The following is a 27,976-nucleotide window of genomic DNA, read 5'->3' on the forward strand; positions in this document are numbered from 1 at the left end:
TTATATTTATTAGCCTGTGGTGCCCACTAATTGTTTCTTAACAAAGTGTTGCAAGTTGCAGTGTGTGTGAGGGGGAAGGGTATATTATACATAGAGGCAGTGTGTGTGTGGGGATATTATGCATAGAGGTAGTGTGTGTGTGTGGATATTATACATAGAGGTAGTGTGTGTGTGTGGATATTATACATAGAGGTAGTGTGTGTGGGGGGGATATTATACATAGAGGTAGTGTGTGTGTGGGGATGTTATACATAGTGATGGTGTGTGTAGGGGGATATTATACATAGAGGCAGTGTGTGTGTGTGTGTGTGTGTGTGTGTGTGTGGCGATATTATACATAGTGGCGGTGTGTGCGGGGGGATATTATACATAGAGGCAGTGTGTGTGGGGGGATATTATACATAGTGACGGTGTGTGTAGGGGGATATTATACATAGAGGCAGTGTGGGAAAGATATTATGGACCTCTGCACCCAGTAATGGAGAATCTCCACATACCTCCACTTGGAGAGCCACAAGGTAGATGCTAGAATGTATGGGCTCCTGACAGGTATGACGTAACTTGTCATGTGATGGGGGCGTGTTCAAAATGCAGTCTGATGTTTTCCAGACAGAAAAACAATGATTATTCTAAGTCCACGTGGGCATAGAGGTGATTATAATAGAAGCGAGGATCTGGGGGTAAGAGCTCCAGATGGGGGGTGCAGGGGGAAGATGAGGCCCCCATTTATGATTATTATAGTGGACAGGAAAAAACATCGCCACGCCCCCAACCCAAACAGTTACGCCCATCAACAAAGCCGGTCACGCCCATGACCTGACCGCAGCGCGTACATTCTAGGCTCAACCAGAGCCACACACTAGATATATGGCTGCTCTGTGCTTACAGGACCTGTGATGATGTCACATGGAGGGGAGGAGTCAGGGGTCACATGATCAGCTCCTCAGTGTGTGCAGGTCTCTGCTGTGCTGGATGAGGTGACGTTTATGTGTGGAGTCAGGAGGGATGTACATTGTGGATGTAGCAGAGCCGTGTGTGTACAATGTATACACAGCACAGCCATGTGTGTAAGACGTATATGTAGCAGAGCCATGTGTCTACGATGTGTGTGTAGTGGAGCCGTGTGTAGTGGAGCCATGTGTGTATGATGTGCATGGAGCAGAGCCGTGTGTGTGTGATGTGTATAGAGCAGAGCCGTGTGTGTACGATCTGCATGTCGCACAGCCGTGTGTGTACGATGTGCATGGAGCAGAGCCGTGTGTGTACGATGTGCATGTAGCACAGCCATCTATGTATGATGTGTATGTAGCAGAGCCGTGTGTGTACGATGTGCATGGAGCAGAGCCGTGTGTGTACGATGTGCATGGAGCAGAGCCGTGTGTGTGTGATGTGTATAGAGCAGAGCCGTGTGTGTACGATCTGCATGTAGCACAGCCGTGTGTGTACGATGTGCATGGAGCGGAGCCGTGTGTGTACGATGTGCATGTAGCACAGCCATCTATGTATGATGTGTATGTAGCAGAGCCGTGTGTGTACGATGTGCATGGAGCAGAGCCGTGTGTGTATGATGTGTATAGAGCAGAGCCGTGTGTGTACGATCTGCATGTAGCACAGCCGTGTGTGTACGATGTGCATGTAGCACAGCCATCTATGTATGATGTGTATGTAGCAGAGCCGTGTGTGTACGATGTGTATAGAGCAGAGCTGTGTGTGTACGATGTGGATGTAGCAGAGCCGTGTGTGTACGATGTGGATGTAGCAGAGCCGTGTGTGTACGATGTGTATGTAGCAGAGCCGTGTGTGTACGATGTGTATGTAGCAGAGCCGTGTGTGTACGATGTGTATGTAGCAAAGACGTGTGTGTACGATGTGGATATAGCAGAGCCGTGTGTGTACGATGTGGATATAGCAGAGCCGTGTGAGTACGATGTGTATGTAGCAAAGCCGTGTGTGTACGATATGTATGTAGCAGAGCCGTGTGTGTGTGATGTGGATGTAGCAGAGCCGTGTGTGCGATGTGGATGTAGCAGAGCCGTGTGAGTACGATGTGTATGTATATGTAGCAGAGCCATGTGTATACAATGTGAATATGGCAGGGCTGTCTGTGTACGATGTGTATGTAGCAGTGCCGTGTGTGTACGATGTGTATGTAGCAGAGCCGTGTGTGTACGATGTGTATGTAGCAGAGCCGTGTGTGTACGATGTGTATGGAGCAGAGCCGTGTGTGTACGATGTGTATGGAGCAGAGCCGTGTGTGTACGATGTGTATGGAGCAGAGCCGTGTGTGTGTGTGATGTGGATATAGCAGAGCCGTGTGTGTGCGATGTGGATGTAGCAGAGCTGTGTGTGTACGATGTGGATGTAGCAGAGCCATGTGTATATGTGGCGCCCCAGCATCTGGTTGCCACAACAGTGTTGCTCCTCTAAAGGGTTAATGCTGAGCCTGGAGGTAATTGGGGAAGTCTATTGGCCAGTAAGTACCATCATTCAACACAGTTTCTCTCCCAGGCCAGCAGAGGGAGCTTTAAACCTGGAGTTCCAGGGAGGATCCCTTAAGCCCTGCCCTGGGGGAGGAGTTAGGTAGTCTGTGAGGGAAGTTGGAGAGAGAGGAGCTTGAGTAGTGCAGGCTTGCGAGCTGAGGCCGGGGCTAAGATAGCTCAGCCCAGAAAAGCAGGATCTGTATAGAGGCACAGAGAGAAGATGCTAGGGGAGAACGGGTCAGAACCGGTTTGCCTCAGAAGAACACATTGAAAATTAGACATCGGAGTCTGTGGTTGCCAGGGTGTTAGATCCCCCAGTAACCAAATCCGAAGGGCAGGAGGACTGTAGGTCTCCTGGCCCCTAAAACAACCCGAAGGTACAACAACACTACAGGGCCCGGTGTTGACTCCGGCGGAGTAGCATCAGAGAGGGCCTGCGCAGCCTACCATACGGGAACGGGACGTACCACAAGTCCCAGCAGAGAAAGGGCTTCCGTTAAACCAATGTTGCGGGGTCCTGTAAAAGAGGAGAAAGAGTAAGGAGAAGGCCTCAATACTCACCTGGCCAAGGAGACAACCCCAACTGCTTCCAGGCCGACCGGATCACCACCACCACTTGTAACAGTCTCCCAGGACTGCACCAGTTGTTGCAAAGTAAAAGGAAGGAGGTAAAGAGACTGCTGTTTGTGTCTGTTCCTTTCACTGCCCTGTCGGCACTGCACCGCATCATTCACAAAACACCATAGACTCTTACAAGCACCGACGGTTGCCCCGGGGGGAGCAGAACCATCCCAGCTGCCATTACATCAGCCCCGGAGGCCCTATCCAGCAGCGGCGGCTCCATAGCGGCAATCCACAGGTGGCGTCACGAATCTTCCATAAACTTTATTATAATCACCACCCCCACAGCCGCCATCTTAATTGACCCCACCAGGGTCACGGAGTCTGGCCCTGCCACCGCTGACTACCCCCGGACTAGTCCGGCCCGACACCGGGTCACCCAGAGCCCTGGGCTGGGCGAGTCATATACGATGTGAATATAGCAGGGCCATCTGTGTATGATGTGTATGTAGCAGAACCGTGTGTGTACTATGTGTATGTAGCAGAGCCGTGTGTGTACGATGTGCATGTAGCAGAGCCGTGTGTGTACGATGTGCATGTAGCAGAGCCGTGTGTGTACGATATGCATGTAACAGAGCCGTGTGTGTATGATGTGCATGTAGCAGAGCCGTGTGTGTACGATGTGTATGTAGCAGTGCCGTGTGTGTACGATGTGCATGTAGCAGAGCCGTGTGTGTACGATGTGCATGTAGCAGAGCCGTGTGTGTACGATGTGCATGTAGCAGAGCCGTGTGTGTACGATGTGCATGTAGCAGAGCCGTGTGTGTACGATGTGCATGTAGCAGAGCCGTGTGTGTACGATGTGCATGTAGCAGAGCCGTGTGTGTATGATGTGTATGTAGCAGAGCCGTGTGTCTATCACTTATATCCTGTTATACACGGTGTGATATAATCTTTCTCTTATCGGGTGGTGATTATTCTCTATACATTATGTTGGGCACGTTTAGGGCTCATGCAGTGAAGTGTATGATAAGGACGTGTGGTTTCAGACTTTTGATTGGAGAGCACTGACTCATATTATTGAATAGGGCTAACTATGAGAAAGTAATCACAGCCTGACTTTCATCAGATGAGTCTCACACAAGTCTATGGAATCGTGAGAAAAATCGGATCCCACACGGAATAGATGAGGGACATCCGATTTTTACTGAGACACTCCTATTAATAACCCAGGAACCTGTATATGATCATGGACATGTTGTAATGTAGTTATATGACAACGGATTGTGAAAGGACGTTAAAACAGATGTTAAAACGGTCACAAGGATGAAAAATGACTAAAATTAGAAAAAAATCGTCCTAATTTTCGGGACAAAACTGACAATTTTTCATACAAGCCGCTGCAGCCACCTTTATTTATTTTCCAGATCCTCCCGTTCTGTTTTTTTTTCCGCATTTCTAGTCTCTCATAGGGATTTTTTTCTGATCCCTACAAAATTTGGTTTATGGAGCCCAATTATGAATATAGCTCTGGCCACATGGACCCCAATTCATCAGTTCTATTTTGTTAACGGTATCTGTTGAAGCTGTAGCTATTTGTATAATATTTAAACAAATCAATAAGCATGCTGTCAATCAAAGATATATAAAGCCCAAGGAGCCATAAGTAGATCAATGCAACAGAGCCCCAACACCTCGTCACGGTATTCTCTTACGTTTGGGGTCCCTAGCTAATGTGTGTCGTCTCTTGCAGTTAAAACATATATTATATTATACATATATAACCTAGGTCTCAGCTTCCCACACACGGTAAGTTTTATAGTGCAAGAGAGGACACACATTAGCTAGGGACCCCAACGTAAGAGAATACTGTGACAAGGTGTTGGGACTCTGTTGCATTGATCAATTCAATAGCTAAATTTCTCCTTATTCCTAAGGTTCATGGCATGTATGCAGATTCCATTGTCATATTTTCATTCTTACATATAGCTATTGTATTTTTCATGTCAGTATTCATACAGCAGTTTCTGCTTTACATTTATTCCCCTTGCACTGTCACTGGTGTGCAGTCCTTCTCTTTATACAGCATACCCGACATGCAAGGGGTACCTCTGGAAGAAGGTTTAATCACCAAAACGTGCATGTCGGGTGTGCTGGGTGCCTCTCTCCACAGAAGGTAATGCTGCCATTTCTGTTTTGCTCTGTTTAACCAATGTTATAATCTTTGTATTGCTTTGTGAGGTTATATCTATGTACTTATGGCTCCTTGGGCTTTATATATCTTTGATTGACAGCATGTTTATTGATTTTGTTTAAATATTATACATACAAATAGCTAAATTATGGAAGTTCATCATAGCATACCATGCTGTATATGTCAATTGACAATGTTTCCTATTGGATATATCTCTCTATAAGGGTCAAAACTCACTTACAGCTATTCATTGATTTATACCTATAAATTGAATTCCAGTGTGTTGGTTGCAGCATTCCTTTGTTGTGAGGTTTGGCGCCACCTGTTGACCATCTAGCCAAATATCTTATATATTGTCTATTTGCTATTTTTTAATCATTTAATAAAATTTGTATTTTTATGAATTTTGCCGTGGTACAGAATTTTTTTTTTCTTTGAGGTCTGCTGATTTTTATAGCAGACATGTGTGCCTCGCAGGCGCAGGTGGATCCGTGATCCACCTGCACCTGTTAAGCCCTTAAATCAAGGTGTCAAAATCTGACAGCGCGATTTAAATGCCCGGAGCAGGTAACGTGCACTTACCCGCTGCCATCGGAAGCCCCGTAATGTGATCACGGGGAGCCAATGGTTGCCATGGTAGCACAGGGTCATGTGAAGACTCCTGTGCTATTATGACTCACTTCCTGTTTCAGCCAGCAGAGAGCTGGCTCTTACAAAAGACAAGCATTTCTCCTGTTCTGAGCTGTGCAGCTCTGATCAAGAGAAGTGAACAAGTGATTAGACTGCTGATCCTTATTCCTAGGGGGATTCCTAGTCCCTAGGGGAACTAGTAAAATAAAAAGAAAGTAAAAAAAAAGTTTAAAAAAAAATAAAAAACCTAAAATTTTAAATCAGCCCCATTTGCCCCATTGAAAATTAAAGGGTTAAAAAAATAAAAAATATACACACATTTGGTATCGCCAGTTTCAGAAATGCCCGATCTATGAAAATAGAAAATCAGTTAATCTGATTGGATTTTTTTTGCCGCTACGCCGTTTACCAAACGCCAACATTATGTTTTTTTGGTAGTTGCAAAGTTTGTGCTAAATGCAAAAACAGACTATCAAAACATAGCATTGGTGCAAAAATGGTACCATTAAAAACAACAGCTCGATACGCAAAAAATAAGCCATCACTGAACCCCATGTGCAGAAAAGTAAGAACGCAATGGGTAGCGGAAAATTGCGCAAAAAGTGCGCCACTTTTTTGGACAAACTTCTGAATTATTTTAATTACTTAGATAAAAGTAAACCTATACATGTTTGGTGTCTACAAACTCATACCAACCTGAGGCATCGCACCAACATCACTTTTACTATATAGTAAGCATGGTGAATAAAATATCCCAAAACAATCATGCAATCACACTTTGTTTTGCAGTTTTTCCACACACAGAATTTTTTTGTCAAAATGTAATGCTTGTGAGGTGACATATGTAGGATGCACTACTTGAAAATGAAAGCAGAGGATCAGAGAGGATATTAGGAATGCCTCGAATCCAAATGCTTCTAACCATTTAATGTCTCCAAACAATTTTTCAGCTTCCGTAATGGGGATTTAACTCATTTTAGTTTCCATACTATAAAAGGGTTAACAAGCCAGTTTGAGGGGGAAATTAGAGGTAAACCCTTGTAAACAAAGAGGCTTTCTGGACTTTAATGTTGCACACAACATGTCCGTTAGGTTTAAACGAGGCCAGATTTAACATTAAACCATTGACATTTGATGGTGTTAATTTTTCATTCACAGTAATTTTTCCCAGTTAGTGTAATAAATGTATAGTGTAATACAGTAATAGTGTAATAAATTCCTTTGTATTCATATGTACATTATAAAATTTGTTGTATTTATTTTTCTTTGGTTCGGCAACTGCATATATATCCTGTATGTTATTATTGGTACTGTTTAATTATGTATTTTTTTGTAACGATTATATGTATATAATAATTTTTGGAAAACATGTGTAATATATCTATCTATCTATCTATATATATATAATCTTCAACGTGTTTCCATTTTATGGCTGACTAGTGAGGGAGATAAACCCCATGATTCCTCCCGAGCTTCTCAGGAAATGATTAAGGACCACATGGGTCAGAAACGCTTTGCCTTTACGCTCTGTACCAATGTGCAATTTGTTTCTGGATTTCACATAATTGAATGAATGTCTTGGATTTTATGCCTGGGACTAATGCTGGTTTTTCTACCTTTCTACTTGCTGGCGTCCTCTCGTAACGTGCACTTCATGGGTGAGCTGATTCAATCTCTGTTTACTTTCTTACCATGGGAGGTAGTGAGGTCTCCAACAATGGAAATCTTCAAGCAGAAACTGGATAAACATATAGCTGGGATGATTTAGGAAAACGTGCACTCGCAGGGGGTTGGACCCAATGACCCTTGAGGTCCCTTACAAATCTACCATTCTGTGATTCAATGAAACCTTCCATTCAGGATATGGAGAAAAGATGGATGAGACACCGCCTTCAACCAATTTAATGGACTTACTATGGATGAATGGATTATTGTCTATAACTTCTACACATTCTGTATTTTTCTATAATAATTACTTTATGAAGAGAATCCAATAAAAGTCTATTGTTTTTTAATAAGAATTATTGTGACATCCTCCATATATATATATACATATACTGTATTTTTCGGAATATAAGACGCACTTTTTCCCCCCAAATGTTGGGGGAAAGTGGGGGGTGCGTCTTATAGTCTGAATGTAGGGCTGCGGGGAATGAGGGTGCTGCGGTGGAGCGGGTCATCGGCGGCACGAGCAGGCTGTAGCAGTGCCTGTCGTGACCATGTGGGCCCGCTCATTTCATATGCATGCTCATCCTCCCGCCCATCATCTCTCATCGCTGAAGCCGGTGCTGACAGGTGGGTGGGATGATGGGCAGGGGGGTGCATAGTAAACAGCCTGCCCGTATGATCACCCCTGGGAACTACAGCCTGTAGTAATCATGTGCAGCTGTATTCACTGCCCCCCACGTATCATCATCAGCGCTGGGGGGGCAGTGAACAAGTACGGTATACTCACTAGTCACTTCCCTGCAGCATCGCGATGTCCTCCTGTCTGCCGGCCCGCTGATCTGAGCAGAACGGTGAGCACAGGGATGACGTCATCGCTGTGCGCACCGCTAGTCTCCACACATATCAGCGAACAGGCAGACAGGAGGACGTCGCGATGCTGCAGGGGAACGGCTCCACACAGGTCAGCGGCGCTGCTGACACAGAGAGGAAGATGATCGATGCTGCTGGAGTGAGGAAAGGTGAGTATAAACGTTTATTTTTTTCTGTGCCGTAGGATACAGGCCATATAGCAGGATGGGGTATATAGCAGGATGAGGGCATATACCAGGATGGGGGTATATAGCAGGATGGGTGTATTTAGCAAGATGGGGGCAAGACGTCCTATGTAGAGAAAAGAATTAAAAAAACATATCCAAATATATATCAGTTCTACACCAAGATGATACCTGCAAACAAATAGTTCACACTGGCTGACAAGTTGCCTCTAAAAGAGAGGAGATAATTTGTCTTCTAATTTAGTTTTGAATACAAATTCTGGAAAAACATAGATGAATATTACCCTATAATTCAATGAATCATCTAAGTATATCTGTCTTTTTGTATTTTGTATCCTGGTCTGCAATGAGTTAAATTGTAGTATTCAGATATATTTGGACAATGTTGTTTTTAAATGTTCCCACGATTCCGTGTGTTTAGACTATGAATAAGAGCACTTTGTTATTACATACATAATATATATCTAATATATAAAGCTAAATGTATGTATGTGTGTATGTCCGCTAAAGGAATCTGCACAGTCGCATTTACAATCACGAAATTTTGCACAGAGGCCTCATGTGACTCAGGGAACGTCGCAGACTATGTTTTGACAGGAAAATGTAACCCCACGCTTTACAGTTACTCTCCAAAAACATGCCTCCATTAAGATAAATGGAGCCTGGAACTACTGTTTTAAATTGCTGTGATTGGTTGCTATAGGAAGAAAAGACATTGTTAGTATAAGAAGCTTATGTGTGAAGTAATAAGATGTTGGTGGGGAGACGGATAGAGAGAGAAAGAGAAAGACAGACAGAGAGAGACAGAGAGAGAGTAAGAGGCACACAGAGACAGACAGGGAAAGAGACAGAGAGATAGAGACAGACAGACGATGAAAGAGACAGACAGAGACAGACGGGGAAAGATACAGACCTGGAAAGAGACAGACCTGGAAAAAGACAGGCAGACAGGGAAAGAGACCAGGCAGACAGGGAAAGAGGAGACAGCCAAAGAGACAGACAAAGATAGATGGGGAAAGAGACAGATCTTGATAGAGACAGACGGGGAAAGAGACAGAAATAGAGACAGACAAGGAAAGAGGCAGACAGAGACAGGCAGACAGGAAAAGACACAGACAAAGAGATGGACAAAGACAAGACAGGGAAAGAGACAGGAAAAGAGACGGGGAGACAGACGTGGGAAAGAGACAGATTGGGAAAGAGACAGTTGGGGAAAGAAACAGAGACAGACAGAGACAGGCATACAGGGAAAGAGAGAGAGACCTTAAAAGAGACAGACCTGGAAAGAAACAGGCGGGGAAAGGGACAGACGGGGGAAGGGACAGATGGGGAAAGGGACAGATCTAGAAAGAAACAGACCTGGAAAGAGACAAACAGAGAGACAGACAAAAACAGACAAGGAAAGAGACAGATGGAAAAAGAGACCGACCTGGAAAGAGACAGACAGAGAGACAGGGAAAGAGACAGACTTGGAAAGAGACTGACTTGGAAAAAGAGAGACGGGGAAAGAGAGACAGACAGACATAGAGAGACAGACAGATACAGAGATAGAGACAGAAACTGATACAAAGACAGACAGAGATAGAAATAGACAGAGTCATAGACACAGACAGACAAGGAAAGAGACAGACAGAGACACAGACAGAGACTGGGAGAGAGATAGAGAGACAGTTACTATCGCGGGCAACGCCCAGGTACTACAGCTAGTATATAATTAAAGGGGAATTTTCATCTCCAAGATCCTACCCCAATATGTAGGAGGTGTAATAATAATAACACATCCAACTAGAAATGTAGTATAGTTCTCCTGATACAGCTATATCTCTTACCTCCTGTGCAGGGCATTGCAGCTTAGGTATCCATAGTGATGACCACTCATATAGTAAGTTAGTTGCTCGTGGTCGTAACCAAGGATACCTAAGCTACTGCAATGCCCTGCACATATTGGGATAGTATCTTGGAATTTGGAATAGCCCTTTAAGAGATGGGTTGGGTGTTAGATAGCAGGTGTCCTGATCATGTATAGCAGCATCTTTCCATTGCCGATATCATTTTGCACAGTAGAGCGCGGCATCAGACAACTTTTTTATGTAAATGTTAAACATTTTATATGTATATATGGTTCATACATATTATATGTATACAATAATCATTGGTAATTGTATACATTTTCTAATAATAATCTAATGCTCCAATACTTTTTCCTTTTTTCTTGTAAATATGTGATTTTATTATAACTTCCATTTTTTCTTACATTTTCAATAAAATAATACAAAAAGAAAATCTTTACTTCTCTGTGTGTGTCATTTGATGTTTAACAAGATATGTTTTCTTTGTATAACATTTCTCACATTCTGAACATGAAAATGGCTTCTCTCCTGTGTGAGTTCTCTGATGTACAACAAGTTTGTATTTGTGATTATAACATTTCCCACATTCTGAGCATGAAAATGGCTTCTCCCCTGTGTGATTTCTTTGATGTCTCACAAAATCTGATTTCCTAATAAAATATTTCCCACATTCTGAACATGAATATGGTCTTTCATTTGTGTGAGTTCTCTGATGTGCAACAAGCTGTGCTTTCTCTATAAAACATTTCGGACATTCTGAACATGAATATGGCTTCTCCCCTGTGTGAATTTTCTGATGTACAACAAGCTGTGGTTTTTGTATGAAACATCTCCAACATTCTGAACATGAATATGGCTTTTCTCCTGTGTGAATTCTCCAATGTCTAATAAGATGTGAGTTCTGTTTAAAAGATTTCCCACATTTTGAACATGCATATGGCTTTTCCCCTGTGTGAATTCTTCGATGTACAACAAGAAGTGATTTTTGTTTAAAACATTTCCCACATTCTGAGCATGAAAATGGTTTCTTCTCTTTAAGAGGTTTCTCTTGTTCAATAGTCCTATGATTTTTATTTTTCTCAACTGTCATTGACGAAGCAGAAGAAAGGACCTGTTGAAAATTATTACATGCAAGTTTTTTTCTGAGAAGATCTTGAGGTATATCTGAGATAATGGCATGTTCTTCATATGTATCTGGTGGAATACCATGATCATCTGCTGCAAAATCTGAAAATATCTGATGTGTCTCTGAGCGCCTGGTACAGTCATCTGCAAGAATTATAGTGATATTATTATTATTTTGCAATAACACTGCCTTGAAATCATATTGCTATTATATATTTTATACATTTTCATACAAATTGTAATACACATCCATTTTTAATTGACTAAGAAAGTAATTGACTAAGAAAGGGACTACTAGATCATGATGTTTGGCCACCTGGTTGTGTGGTTTTAAATTTTCACCACTTTTGGAATCGTCATCTCCATAGGTTTATGTTTCACTTCTCCTGTCACCAATTATTACCATTTTTATGATCCGTGGAGACCCATAAAGTTGCCTGTAAGTCAGCATTATTAGGTGGTGCTTGCATTATACCTTCCCTGACATATACATGAAGTCACGAACAGAGCAGGGGGAGGAGAAGGATATTGAAGAAGCCATGGATTTGGAACACATGTATGATTTTGTACTATTTTTTTATGAACTAAGCAGTAGATACAAGAAAAGAGAAGTCATTTATTTTCTTTTATACATGGTGGCAGCCAATAGTAATATTGGCTTTTATCATGGATGTATGAATTTTTTTTTTGGGGGGGGTCTGCTTTCTTTTGGGGGTGTATGCTTTCTTTGATGAAGAGTTCTGCTGCAATCTTTAACTTTTTAGCTGCTTGAACACTTCCTTATGGAACCACAACAATGGCTTATTGTTAGAGTAAGGCTTATATTTTAAGCATATTCAAAAAAGCCCCAAAAATCCTACTAGGGCTTATTTTCAGGGAAGGCTTTATTTTCAGGGAAACAGGGTATTATGCTTGTCAAAAGGAATGTTACTGAGGTTTCCAGGCTGAGGAGTGTATTGTGTACATACCAGTGCAGCCTGTGGCTCACTAGTAAAGTTTCTGCCCTCCATATCAGGAGTCCTGGGTTTGAATCCCCGACACTGACAAGATTCAAAAGTTTATTTAGTAAGTATATGTTAGAGAGAACTCTGAATGCAGAAGTAGTTCTTCTAAGCAGAGAGAAAACCACGTGTAAAAGATTTATTTTCTTAATTTAGGCAGTAAAGCTTTGTTAAAAAAAATCCAAATCCAAAACTCAGTGTAACATACTGTACTCTCAAAGAAAAATCACTACATAATTATAATAGCCAATGATTGAGTAAAATCTGTCACTACTCACCTGTGCAGTTATCTGTAGGAATCTCCTCTTTACACCTCTCATCACCCCTACCATATGTCCCTGTAGCATTAATATGGGTCAGATCTTTACTCTGAAACAAATATTGTAAAAGTCACTGTCAACAGGAGCCGGCTGTCAATCAGACAGATGGAACAGTTGAGTGAAATAATTTCATAAGACAGAAAGGATATTAAATGAACATGGCGACACAAAATGGCACTTTAATATTTGGCATTCATCTTGCCCTAGGCATTTAAAATGGTAAATCCCCTCTACTGGTCAGACTCAAGAATTTTAGGTGAATTATGCCAGGAACCCACCTGAAAAACAATGAACATATGCACTGCAATGTCACAGAGATCTGTTATGTCTGGCTTTTGCAACTTCTTTAAGTGCTCTGTAAAGGCCCAGTCACACACAACTACTTACCAGCGATCCCGAAAACGATGTGACCTGATAAGGATCGCAGGTAAGTTGCTGGGAGATTGCAGGTGAGATGTCACACAGTCAGATCTTACCAGCGATGCAGGAACAATACAGGTCGCAGTAGCGACCTGTATAACGATCTCAGCAGTCACTGGGACTCTGTCACACAGTGTCATACACAGCGATGTGTCCTGCCCAGCAGGACATCGCCTTTGAAGAAAATGGCCTGGACCATTCTGCAACGATTAGAGATCTCACAGCAGGGGCCTGATCGCTGGTAGATGTCACACATAACGAGATCGCTAACGGGATCGCTACTGCGTCACCAAACGGTGACTCAGCAGCGATCTCGCTAGCGATCTCGTTATGTGTGACGGTACCTTAAGTCATGAAGAAGCTAATGGAAGAGAGCAGTCTATTCTTCAGGTGGAATCTGTTTCGAAGTCACTACTATGTTATATATGGACTAAATAAAAAAAAACACATAAGACGTCCTAAAAGCTGTCCCAGGGTTTATCTGAGACTTTGGGATTTTTCCTATTGGGCTAACAATTTACAGGCAGATAAATGCTAAATACCTGTCTGTTCTGCCCTGCAATGATCTCTAGAGGTTCAAGCGGTGACTCATATTACCTATCAGCATTGACGACATCAGCAGTGATTATCCATCACAGAGCAGACTGGAAGAGAAGAAGCTGCTCTGTCAGTACCGCTCCGAATTGGAACAGATCGTCACTGGGCAGAATAGACAGGTAGTTAGCAACTACCTGCCTGTTAATTCTTAGCCCAATACTGAAAACTCCAATGTCCCGGTAACCCCTTTAAGGCCGGAGTCATACTTGTGAGGCACTCTCATGAGTCTCGCATTGCATCACCCTGCACGGCCACACACGCTCCTGACAGGAGCGGGTCGGCTGGATGTATCTCTATGCAGCTGCATGCTCGTGTCCGGAGAGCGTGTGGCCGTGCCGGGTGATGCAATACGAAACTCGCACGAGTCCCTCGCAAGTGTTACTCCGGCCTAAAAGGAAATGTTGCCCGTGTTTTCCTGAAGCGTCTTCTGCTTCTAAAACTATGCAGCTACACTGGGGTCTAACAGATTCCACGTTTACATTTGAGAGTGAAGTATTCTTCAGGTGAGTTATGGAGCAGTAAAAAGATGCTCAAAGGAATGAATAAATGCACTTTAATATGAGAATATCTTGCCATTTATATTTTCAGTCTTTTAAGCTTCAGTAACTTTTTCAGCCTTTCGAAGACGTGAAGCGATTAAAAATCCAATCTATCCTTCAGACGACTAATGTTTCAGAAAAAAAAAACATCAACTGCAAACATGTAAAGAAAAGGAAGATACTTCAGACCAAAAGATGTCGGCATTTCCTGAAGCATCTTCAGCTTGAAAAAATATGCTGAGTTCACTGAGTTAAAATACATTGTGTGCACACACCCTTTCAAAAGTAGTTAAGGCCCCCATACATATTAGACCAGGGGTGGGGAACCTCCGGCCCGCGAGCCACATGCGGCCCACCATGACTCTTTGTGCGGCCCCCGGGCAGATTTCCGGGGGCGGCAGTGCTCCGGCCACTGCCCGTGGTCTTACCGGCCGCTGGCCCTTTAAATCTTCACATGCGCTGCTTGCGCTCACCAATGAGCTCTTTCACTGGCAGGTGCCAGCTTGCTCAGGACTTACTTTGTGGGCGGCTTTAGCGCTCTGCGCTTCCGTCCCACAGCAGCTTCACCGTTTCCAGCATTGTGCCGCCCGCTCTCCGCCCCTTGTGCAGCCTCCCCAGTGATGTGGATCACTTCCACTGTTGTGTTCTCTCCAGTGCTGCATACCACCCCAAGTGCTGTGTACCCCCTAGTGACGTCAGTGCTCTGCAAGTGCTCTTCGTGCCCCCTAGTCTCTGCCTAGTGATGTCTGTGCCCCCCTTAGTGATGTCTGTGTGCCCCACCCCCTTAGTGATGTCTGTGTGCCCCACCCCCTTAGTGATGCCTGTGCCCACCTAGTGATGTCCGTGCCCCCCCTAGTGCTCTCTGTGCCGCCCTAGTGGTGTGTGCCCCCCCAGTGCCGTCTGTGCCACACAGCAATGCTTATGCCTCCCTGTGACCTAGTAATGTGTGTTCCCCAGCCCCTCTTGTCATGTATATGCCCCTAGCATCTCCTGTTATGTATATGCTCCCATCCCCTCCAGTCATGGATATACCCCATCGTCTCCTGTGATGTGTATGCCCCAACCCCTCCTGTAATATATACATCACACACTGGGGTATATACATCACATTGGAGATGCTGGGTCCGTACATATCACAGGAGGGGCTGGGGGCATATACCTCACAGGAGGCGCTGGGTGCATATACACCAAAGGAGAGGATGAAAGCATATACATCACAGGAGGGGGCTGGGGGCATATACATGTCCCCAGCCCCTTGTGTGATGTATGTGCCCCCAGCGTCTCCTGTGATGTAGGTGTCTCCTCAGAAGTATATACAGCAGTCCCAGCGTCTCCTATGTGATCTATATGCCAACAGCCCCTTCAGTGATGTATGTGTCTCCTGTGATTTATATACACCAGTCCCTGCGTCTGTTGTGTGATGTATATAGTCTACCAATCCTATTATCACAAAGAGTTCCTTGCGCTCCAGACCGTGACAAACCTGGAAAAGAGAGAAGCAACATAAGTATCACCGAACATCACAGCCGCACAAAAGAGAAGCAGCTCAGGCCACCACAATAGGGGTGAGTTAACTAACTGTTTGACCAAATATAGTTGGTTCATTTTCACGTTGATAATTTTGTGCGGCCCCCGAAGGTTGGCAGAAATTTCCAAATGCCCCCCGGCAGTAAAAAGGTTTCCTACCCCTGAATTAGACTGTTAGCCTCAGTCGCTGATGCCAATGAGTTTGGCCAACAGTTTGATATATGTAGGTGTAGGTAATGATGTCCGTTTTGGACTCCATATCCTTTTGTTCTCTAAGAGATAAGCCGCTGCCAGACATGTCAAGCAGCAGTTCTCGGCAGAGTGATCGAGATTCAGAGACAGTTGGGAGGCTGAAATATCGCCTCATTCAGACAGTTGTATTTTCAGTGTCTGTGTTGTCCATGTGTGCAATGACCAGTACACTGACCCTAAAATGATCTAGCCTCAATAAATTAAAGATTAGTACATTAAATTAATAACATGCATTCAACACCAGGACCACCATCAGTACATGAATACAGCAGCAAAACCATCTGTACATGAAAAAAGCGCCAGAACCATCATTAGTGCATGAATACAGTGTAAGAACCACACATCAGTACTTGAATACAGCACCAGAACCATAATCAGTACATGAATATGGCACTAGAACTATCATGGTGATTATGGCTCCTTATTAATATACTGATAAGTACATAGAAAGCTCACCAGAGCAAGCAGTATATTAATGCATCTCCACATCCATTGTTACTATATAAATACAGCACCAAAATCATCACTATTACAGGAATAGAGAACCATGATCAGTACAAAAATACAGCACCAAGATAAGTACAGAAATCAATCTAAATATTAGGTCAGCCTCAGGGATAAACAATTGTATTGCATTAACTATCAAATCCAAGGATGTCCTTAAATGATAAGGAGATAATAGGAGTTGTAACTGAGGAACATAAAAGTAACCATAGCACTGCTTAGATGCAGGTAGTAGCACTATTAAACAGTTAAATAGTAACTTAACTTTTGGGGGATGTCTAATATGTTTTTAGGTCTTTTAATCCTGAACAGATTGGTGAGGGTCCAGGTCTTTATCAAAGGACCTTTTAGAAGTGCACAGGTCAAGAGACAGGAGCCTATGACCTTATTGCATCCACTCTGCACTGAATGTGCACTCCACAGAGATGCACCTCTAAGAGGTATTTTGAGCTATTGGTCTCATGATTGGTTCGTACACTGATCTGCCCAGATAAAAGGGGCCTAAAACATAAAGCTCCTAAAAGTTGTTTCTCTCTAAGTTATTTCATTGGATTTAAATTGTCAATAAAGTGAATATCAGTCTATTTAAAAAGGCTGTGAATCATCCGATCCACAAGGAAAATGTTTCTTCATTTCGTGAAATGGTTTATAAGCTTGCTTAAATATCATTGTTATGAAGAAAAATACAATTCTATGTGCACAGATACATAACCTTAACAATTGTTCTGTGAACACACATGGGTGGTCAGTCTGTCTAAACAGGTTATTATAAGACGGTATATAACAGGTGACATCTACTCTGATTATTGCAGTTCTCATTCATTCCTTAGTCATTAGAACTTGATGCCATGATGATTTTTAACATCCACAGCTCCTCTCTACAGACCCGCCACACTGTCCTCCCTTATGAATTACACCTACCACACCTTCCTGACTTATGTACTATAATCTCACACTGTCCATGCCTCATGCTGCCCCATCTTCCTGACTAGTACCAGAGTGTCTTCTCTCTCCCTGAGGAAGCCAGATGTGGAAGTACTATACCCCAAGGCGAAACGTACGTTGGTAAGTGATGGAGGAGCTTCTTTCTTCGTAACAGAACCATGAACTGGCCACTTTAGATAGCACCCGGCACTTTGTTATTTTGGCGTCTTGATACTCTATGGAGGACTGACCCCCGATCATCATTGTGGGTTACCTGGTTGGCGTCAATTAAAATATATACTGCTCTTTGCACTTTTTAAAAGCAATTATATGGGCAAATCCTATGAGCAAATACATGTCGCCTCGATTCCCTAATATGTTTGTACCACCTATATATGATGTACTGTATACCTGCTTTCTATTTATATAGTAAGATGAATTCTATTATTTCAAATAGATATTGTGCTGCCATTTGTGTTCTGTTTTATGATTGCCTGTCTGCTTTTTTTTTTAATGTGTGTATCACTAATTTTTGCATTTAATAAATTTATTGCACTAATAACTCCAGTTCTCCTGTATATATAGCACCGATGACCTTGTATGAAATCGCTAAGATCATTCAATCTTATAACTTTAATGAGAATTTTGGCTAAAATTAATCACTTGATTTTATACTGCACTCAGGGTCACAGGGTCTCACTCCATACATCCAAGCTCCACTCAGGAAAAAACAGGTGTCTGTAATAAATTAACCCTTCAGTGTATAATCCTGGTGGATAAAGCAATACTAAAGACCTTCACAGCCGTCTACACATCATAGGGAGATTTCATGACACCTTCTCTCCATCTACCTGATCATCCTGAGGAACATCGGGACTTTCTTGTTTACAGTCCTGTGGAAGAAGAGGATGGGGACATCTCTCTGGTGTTGTCCTCTCACTGGATAGAACTGGAGGAAACACATACAAGGACTGAATTCATTCTTTACATACAGATAATTATAGGCCGTGTGTATATAGTCCTGTCTATTACCTGGTGATGTGAGGGGCTGGGGAACCTCCATCATGACGTCCTTGTACAGATCTCTGTGTCCTTCTAAATACTCCCACTCCTCCATGGAGAAATAGACTGTGACATCCTGACACCTTATAGGAACCTGACACATACAATGATACCGTCACCCCGATCCCTTCATAGCGTTACTGTATAATGTCCCAGCATTCCCAGCAGTGTCACCTCTCCAGTCAGCAGCTCAATCATCTTGTAGGTGAGTTCTAGGATCTTCTGGTCATTGATGTCCTCATGTATCAGGGGGTGAGGTGGAAGCCCTGTGATTGGGCTCAGGGGTCTTCTCCATCCCTCAGACACAGGGTCCTGACAGCGCTCACTAGAGGTCTTCTTCACTATTGTGTAATCCTGGATATGGAGAGACACATTAATAAATCTCACTACAGACATTTCCAGAGTCCTCACCTCTCCAGTTCTGTCCATCTGTTATTCCCATAGATAAGAATGATGTAATGTGACGTCATCAGAATCTCTCACCTCTCCAGTAAGCCGGAAGAGGATCTCTAGGGTGAGGTGTAATATCCTCTCCGCCATCTTGTCCCTGTCCTTATCCATCCTTGATGGGTCAGTCAGGAGAATTCTCTTCTATAGAAGATCTGAGAGGATCCGATATTGTAGGGACCTGAATGGGGAGAAGATGACGATGTCACATCAGAAAGATCCATGTAACAACCAGATTCTAACTGCAGACTAACTTGAATCTGGTCATGTAACAATACAATGAGAGGAGAACGACTGAGTAATGGGGACTCTCCACATACCTCCTCCTGCAGAGCCGCACACTGGAGATATGGCTGCTCTGTGCTTACAGGACCTGTGATGACGTCACATGGAGGGGAGGAGTCAGGGGGTCACATGGTCAGCTCCTCAGTGTGTGCAGGTCTCTGCTGTGCTGGATGAGGAGACGTTTATGTGTGGAGTCAGGAGGGATGTACAGTGTATATGTAGCAGAGCCATGTGTGTGTATCACGTGTATGTAGCTGAGCAACTTTCTCTTATCTGCTGGTGATTATTTTCCATACAATTTGCTGCACAGCTTTACTCTGTTTTTAGGCCGCACTCACACTTTCAGCATTTGGTGATTTTTTTACCTCAGTATTGCTCAGCCAAAACCAGGAGTGGGTGATAAATACATCAGTGGTCCTTGTGTTTCTATTCTACTTTTCCTCTGTTTGTTCCACTCCTGGTTTTAGGTACAAATACTAAGGTAAAAAACTCAATGCTCAATACGTGTGTGGCGCTCCTGCGGCTCCAGTCGCCACAGAGTACTGCACCTCATTTCAGGTGCGGTATTCGCCTCGGGTAAGGAGGGGGTTAATCACTGGTGTTTCACATTCACACTTTACATATAGTTTAGGATCCTTCACACTGGGGAGCTGGACTGGGGTATGCAGGTGATTGGCCAACACGAAGCTTGGGACTTTCCCGGTTACTAGGACAGCCTCCTGGGGGTCGGATTCCACTTGGGGTAGAAGTAGGAGCAACTCATACAATCACCAGTTCCAGTCAGTCTTCCCAGGACATCAGTTCTGGCGACAAGACACCACCATCTTCTTCCTTTTTCTTCTTTCACGGGGCCTGCGGCTTGGAGCGAAGTGCTCAGCCCGAGTTCCTCACCACTGGAGGGGCAACTCTAACAAACAACATTTTCCAGACACGGGTGGCTTCTTCCAACTTATCCGAGGTCGATGGGGCCCATCACAGCAGGTGACTGGTACTTCCCTGGCGAGCGGCATAAAGAGTGACTAAAGTAGTAAAGACACCTGGAACCGCCGACTCAGACTCTTATTCCCGGCGCCAGCGCCCCTCGCTTCGGTGCCAACGGCCACCGCCACCACTACTCCTCTCATCATCCTCCCCGGGGCCCACTCCACCTGTGGGGAGTGATACCATCTTTGCTGCTTGGAGGACAGCGATAGCAGCGGCGGCTAATCCCTGGCCGTGTACCACAGATGGCATCACGACAATCATGCACCTCCTATCCTCATCTATTCGGGGCACGAAACCGGGCAGGGCACCGTGACATCCCAGACTTCCACATCGGCTCGGTGATGAGTAAACAGGTACGAGAGCCGACCTGGCCCCCTGCCCACTGGGTGCTACATTTTGGTATCACGAACAGGATAACGTGCCCAGGCAAAAGTCCGGGTACCGTGCACTTTACTCCTTACTGGACTGTGTTAAACGTATTGCTTTAAAAAAAAAAAAAAGGATGGTCGCTATTGACTATTCCGCATGGGAAAAGAGGGGACGTGCCATTGTGGGCGGTACCGAAAAAGACCGCGAAAGCGTGGGTGGAGCTTAGAAAGAGGGCGAAAGAAAGACCCTGACTGACTTTAAAGATAGACTGTACCAGTTGTTTTGTGTGTACCCCTTGGCCGAAAACCAGCAGCGTAACCGGCCAGTGAACAGACTCTGGATAAAGACTCCATCAATGGACTGTGGTTCCAGATCCTGGAATTGATTAAAGGCATGGCTGCTTTGACCAAGGCGGTGTAATCCAAGCAAGGGACTTAGCAAACTTCAACCATTGAACTGGTTTCCAGTGCTGATGACCTCCCCTGGCGGTGATGTGGGAGAGCCCTGCTGCCATAAGTTCCTGATCGTTATGATGCTGATGAGCAGCCGATCTGCCGACGCTGCGATAAAGTTGGACACTTTGCCCGTGGATGTCCATTGAGTGTCTAGAGTCAGGGGGCTGGGACCAGTCCTCTGGCACCACCAGCAGACAAGCAAGAATAACTGTTTTTCCTATGCAAATGTTGATGTTTATTGCATGATGATACTGCTGACCAGTAACTGTTGAATATGTTTGAAATTGTTTATTAATGCTGGCTCCCATAAAGGGAAGAATGTTATTGCATATTGAAAAATTGTGGTGTACTAACTTTGCTTGGTTGCACCCAGCAGTGCTGTCATGTGCTGTGGGGGAATGTGGCACCACTGCGGCTCCAGTTGCCACAGAGTACTGCACCTCATTTAAGGTCCAGTATTTGCCTCGGTAAAGAGGGGGTTAATCACCGTTGTTCCACATTCACACTTTACATACAGCTTAGGCATTTTCTCACTGGGGAGCTAGACTAGGGTAGGCAGGGGGATTTGCCAACACAAAGCTTGGGACTTTCCCGGTCACTCGGACAGCCTCTTGGAGGGCGGGTTCCCCTTGGGGTAGAAGTAGGAGCAACCCACACAATCACCAGTCAGTCTACCCGGGACGTCATTTCTGGCGACATGACACCACCATCATCTTCTTTCTTTTTTTTCTTTCACATGGCCTGCGGCTTGGAGTGGAACACTCAGCCCGGGTTCCTCACCACTGGAGGGACAACTCTTACAAAGGACATTTTTCCAAACACCGGTGGCTTCTTCCAAATTATCCGAGGTCGACAGGGCCCATCACAGCAGGTGACCGGTACTTCCCAGGCGAGCGGCATAAAGAGTGACTAAAGACACCTGGAACCGCAGCAGCCGACTCAGATTCTTATTACCGGTGCCCCACGCTTCGGCGCCAATGGCTACCACACCACTACTCCCCTCATCATCCTCTCCGGGGCCCGCTCCACCTGTGGGTAGCGATACCATCTTTGCTGCTACTACCATCCACCCTGGAAGACAGCGACAGCAGCGGAGGCTAATCCCTGGCCGCATACCACAGGTGGCATCAAGACAATCATCCACCTCCTATCCCCTTCGATTGTGGACACCTTGGGGCACGAAACCGGGCAGGCAACCGCAACATTCCAGCCTTCCACCCCGGCTCAGTGAGAAGTAAACAGGTATGAGACCCGACCTGGACCCCCTGCCCCCTGAGGGCTACATGTGCACGAAGCCTTATAGTCCAGATACTTCTGTTCTGGGTGTGGTTTTCACTCCACATTTCTGGTCTCCTCTTAGGGGGATTTTTTCTGCTCCCTAAAAGAATTGGTTATTGGAGCCCAATTGTGAATACAGCTCTGGACATGTGGTCCCTGATTCATCATGTGCATTTTTTTCTATATTTTTCTTTGTTTTTTTATTTATTTTACTCACTTATATAGAGCCATTAATTCCCCAAGCGATTTACATACATCAGCAGCACTGTCCCCATAGGAGCTCACAGTCTAATTCCCTATCTGTAGGTCTTTAGAGTGTCGGAGGAAAGTGGAGAACCCGGAGGAGTCAGTATGTCTTTGGAATGTGAGAGGAAACATGGGGAGAACATATAAACTCCTTGCAGATGTTGTCCTTGGTGGGATTTGAACCCAGGACCCAGTGCTGCAAAACTACAGTGCTAACCACTGAGCCACCGTGCTAACCTTTGGTATTTGTTGATGTTTTTTACGCCAAATTATTTTTAAACCGTCTGTCTCCCATCATTCTGCAGCCAATCTGGAGACTCTATCCCCACTACCACTGGTCCTTAGATTTATTTAGGGAATTATTATACACAAAGATAGTCAGAATCTAAGCTCTAATATCTAGCCTCTATTAGAACTGGATAAATCTAAAGTTTTGTTATGGAGCAAGTTACCCAGGGCGTATTAACCTAATTAAGATGATCCTACGCCCTAAATTTAGTTATTCCATTCAACACAGAGCTGTTCCAGTTCTCAAGTCTTTCTTCTCGGTCCTAAGCTCGCTGGTGTCCGGGTTTATATGGGGTAAAAAAATGAAAACAGGTTGAACATGGATGACAAAATCAGGAAAAAAATCATCCAACTTTCCTGGATGAAAATTGGACCGATTTCTTATATGCCCGTGTGACCCCAGCCACAAACTGCTGAGACAAGCCTTCCATTCAGGATACGGAGAAAAGATGGCTGAGATACCGCCTTCAACCAAATTAATAGCCTTACTATGGACAAATCTGTAATTTCAACACATTCTGTATTTTTCTACAACAATGACATTATGAAGAGAATCCAATAAAACGCTATTTTAAAAACAAAAAATAAGAATTATTGTGACATCCTCCATACATCAAAACTGGTAAGGAGCCTGTAATAAATATATAGATTTAATAAGGGATAACGGCACGCCCACATCACTTAACATGTCAAATCTTCTTTATTACAATTCCTTTAAAAAGACGTTAGACGCATAGAAAAAAAAATAATTCTATCCACATATATATCAGTTTTGCACCAAGATGACACCTACAATCAAATAGTTCACAAAGGTAATGAATATGACCCCTATAATTCAATGAATCAGCTGAATATATGTCTTTGTATTTTGTATCCTGGTCTGTAATGGGTTAAATTATATTCAAACACATTTGTTCAATGTTGTTTTTAAATGTTCCCATGATTCCATAGCGTAATGTAGACCCAGTGAAATTTCTAAGTTTGCTCCCCCTTCCCCTTAGGCCCGTTTCACACGTCAGTGAAAAACAGTGACTTTTTCACTGGCGTGTAAAACACGCACATGTCCCTGCGTGTGCCGTGATTCACGGCACACGTGGGTTGTCTAAGTGCAATCCGGGCTCCGTTCTCCGTGGCCCGTGATTGCACTTAGAAAACAACTCACCTGTGCGCGCTCCCGCTGTCCATGGTGCTGATCGCTCCCGCGGTGCAGCATCCGGCTGGCGGTGACCTCCGCAGCAGCTGCTTCCGGGTCGGCTGTGTCGCGCATAATGAATATGCGCGACAGTAATCAGCCGGCTTAGGAGCAGCAGGGAGAACAGGCTGCAGAGAGCGCGGCTGAAGCCGGGTGAGTAAAAATGTTTATTATTTTAAATGCACGTTTTTTTCTGGCACGTGTTGCACGGACCACACCACTGCGTGGTCCGTGGGACATCAGTGATGCCAGAAAAAAATGGACATGTCTCCGTGCGGCAATCACGCACACGCGGGTACGCCGCACGGAGACACGTGCAGTGAAAAATCACTGACGTGTGAGCAGACCCATTCATTATAATGGGTCTGCGTATGTCAGTGATTCTGGTACGTTTAAAAAAAAGCACAAACGTACCAGAATCACTGACGTGTGAAAGGGGCCTTAATGCCAGTCCTCTATACCAGCCTGTCTCCTGTTCAGTTCTTTTAGACTGCTGCAATTAAGAGACCTTTGGTCACATGACTGTGAAGTCATCAAAAATCCTTAAACAATCTTAACCCCGGAATACACCTGTTGGTGTCCCTAAGAGAGTTGGACCCTGAGATATTGCACAGTTTGACTTTCCCTAAGACTCGCCCTGACTGTAACTAGCGCTTATTTTTGGAGTGTGGCTTATATTTCAAGTATACTCCAAAAATCCTGGAAAATCATTCTTGGGTTTATTTTCAGGGTAGGTCTTATTTCGAAGAAACACGGTGTCATGTGCATACTATTTGCTTTTCAATAAAAAAAAAAAAACCAAGCATTGGTAATTGTATTCATTTTTTGATAATCATCTAATGCTCCAATTTTTTTCCCTTTTTCTTGTAAATTTGTGACTTTATTATAACTATTTTTTTCTTACACGTTTTCAATAAAATAAAAAAAAAGAAATCTTTACTTCCCTGTGTGTGTCCTTTGATGTCTAACAAGATATTTTTTATCTATAAAACATTTCCCACATTCTGAGCATGAAAATGGCTTCTCCCCTGTGTGAATTCTCTGATGTCTCACCAAATCTGCTTTCCAAATAAAATGTTTCTCACATTCTAAACATGAATATGGTTTTTCTTTTGTGTGCGTTAACCGATGTTCAACAAGCCGTGATTTCACAATAAAACATTTCCCACATTCTGAACATGGATATGGTTTCTCCCCTGTGTGAGTTCTTTGATGTACAACAAGATGTGATTTTGTATTATAAGATTTCCCACATTCTGAACATGAATATGATTTTTCTTTTGTGTGAGTTTTCAGATGTGCTGCAAGTTGTGATTTTACAATAAAACATTTCCCACATTCGGAACATGGATATGGCTTCTCCCCTGTGTGAGTTCTTTGATGTATAACAAGATGTGATTTCGTAGTAAAACATTTCCCACATTCTGAGCATGAAAATGGCTTCTCCCCTGTGTGAATTCTCTGATGTGTCACCAAATCTGCTTTCCAAATAAAATGTTTCCCACATTCTAAACATGAATATGGTTTTTCTTTTGAGTGAGTTATCTGATGTGCAACAAGCTGTGATTTCTCTATAAAACATTTCCCACATTGTGAACATAAAAATGGCTTCTCCCCTGTGTGAACTCTCTGATGTACAACAAGCTGTTGTTTCTGTATGAAAGATTTCTTACATTCTGAACACGAGTATGGCTTCTCTCCTGTGTGAATTCTCCGATGTTTAACAAGATGTGAGTGCTGTTTAAAAAATTTCCCACATTCTGAACATAGATATGGCTTCTCCCCTGTGTGACTTCTCTGATGTACAACAAGCTGTTGTTTCTGTATGAAACATTTCTTACATTCTGAACACGAGTATGGCTTCTCTCCTGTGTGAATTTGCCGATGTTTAACAAGATGTGATTTCTGTTTAAAACATTTCCCACATTCTGAGCATGAAAATGGTTTCTCCTCTTTAAGAGGTTGCTCATGTTCAACATTAGTATGATTTTTGGTTTGTGCAACTGTCATTGACAAAGCAGGAGAAAGGACCTGTTGAAAATGATCACAGGAAAGTTTTTTTCTGAGAGGGTCTTGAGGTATATCTGAGATAATGGCATGTTCTTCATATGTATCTGGTTTAATACCATGATGATCTGCTGCAAAATCTGAAAATATCTGATGTACATCTGAGCTTCTGGTACAGTCATCTGCCAAGAATAATAGTGAATTTATTATTTTTCAATAACACTACTTTGAGATCATATTAATATTACATATTTTATACATTTCCATACAAATTGTAATACAAATCAGTTTTTAGTTGACTAAGAAAGGAGAGCATGAAGAAGGGACTACTAGATTATGTTTAGTAAGTGAGTGAATATATTCAACTTTATTCGTTACTTGTATATATTGTGAGCTTTATACAAGTCATTCATTACTTGTGCTGTACTACTCTATTGTAAAAAAAAAAAAAAAAGTGCCTGACGGCCCACAATGAAAAACGAGTGAATACTACAGCTTTTCCCGCTGAAGTAACAATTTTGGAATTGCTGTTTCTTTTGTACATTCCACTTCCAAAAAATTGTAATCAAAATGTGATTAAAATGTTATACAGTAGCTACTAGAAAATGGTTGAAAAACTACATCTTGGCACAGGCTGTACTAACATTTTTGTTTGTCAGTTTCATTTCAGGAACAGATAAACTGAATTCATATCCAATACTGATTTGACATACAACCAAAGCAAACAGAAGCCGAGTGGTCCCATTTATTATGGTGTCCATCTGGATTCTGATATGTGTCCTTTTCAAGATTAGGAAACAAAATTCTGCATGATCTTTCTTACCATTATAAAAACAATTGTGCCATTTTTTATACTAGAGTATTATGCTTCTAAAAAAGAATGTTACTGAGGTTTCCAGGCTGAGAAATGTATTTTGTACATATCAGTGCAGCCTGTGGCTCACTAGTAATTTTTCTTCCTTCCATATCAGGACTCTTGAGTACGAATACCCGACACTGATGAGATTCACAAGTCTATTTAGTAAGTATATGTTAAAGAGAACTCTGAATGCAGAAGTATCTCTTCTGAAGCGGAAAGTAAACCATGTGAAAAAGGCATTTTTTTATTTATTTTTTTAAACAGTGTAACATACTTTACCCTAAAAAAAAAAATAAAAAAATCACCACATAATTATACCAGCCAATGATTGAGTAAGATCAGTTACTACTCACCTGTGCGCTTATCTGTACGAATCTCCTCTTTACACCGCTCATCACCCCTCACATATGTCTCTGTAGTATTAATATGGGTAAGATCTTCACTCTAAAACAAATAGTGTAAAAGTCACGGTAAAAAGGAGCCGGCTGTCAATGAGCAGTGATTATACAAAATGGAGTAGAGAAGGAGTTAATGCCGCGCATTAGCCGAATGAAGATGTAGAATGTTGATGAAGATAAGTATTCTTTTATTTCATAGGTCTACGCGTTTCGAGGTGAAAACCTCTTCCTCAGGACCAGTACATCAACAACAAGACAAGTTGTTGTTGATGTACTGGTCCTGAGGAAGAGGTTTTCACCTCGAAACGCATAGACCTATGAAATAAAAGAATACTTATCTTCATCAACATTCTACATCTTCATTCGGGTGATGGGCGGCATTAACCCCTTCTCTACTCCATTTTGTATGCTCATCCACGTGGGGCTGCAGCAGACGCCATTATCTCATGCGTACTAATG

At 43.2% G+C, this 27,976-nt stretch overlaps 1 pseudogene; it reads right to left on the reverse strand.

Moving 5' to 3' along the window:
• Positions 1-27,976, reverse strand: part of LOC142311952 (uncharacterized) — a 195,615-nt pseudogene that overhangs the window by 42,568 nt on the left and 125,071 nt on the right.

Source organism: Anomaloglossus baeobatrachus, chromosome 5, assembly GCF_048569485.1.
Source record: "Anomaloglossus baeobatrachus isolate aAnoBae1 chromosome 5, aAnoBae1.hap1, whole genome shotgun sequence".
In the NCBI taxonomy this organism is placed as follows: domain Eukaryota; kingdom Metazoa; phylum Chordata; class Amphibia; order Anura; family Aromobatidae; genus Anomaloglossus; species Anomaloglossus baeobatrachus.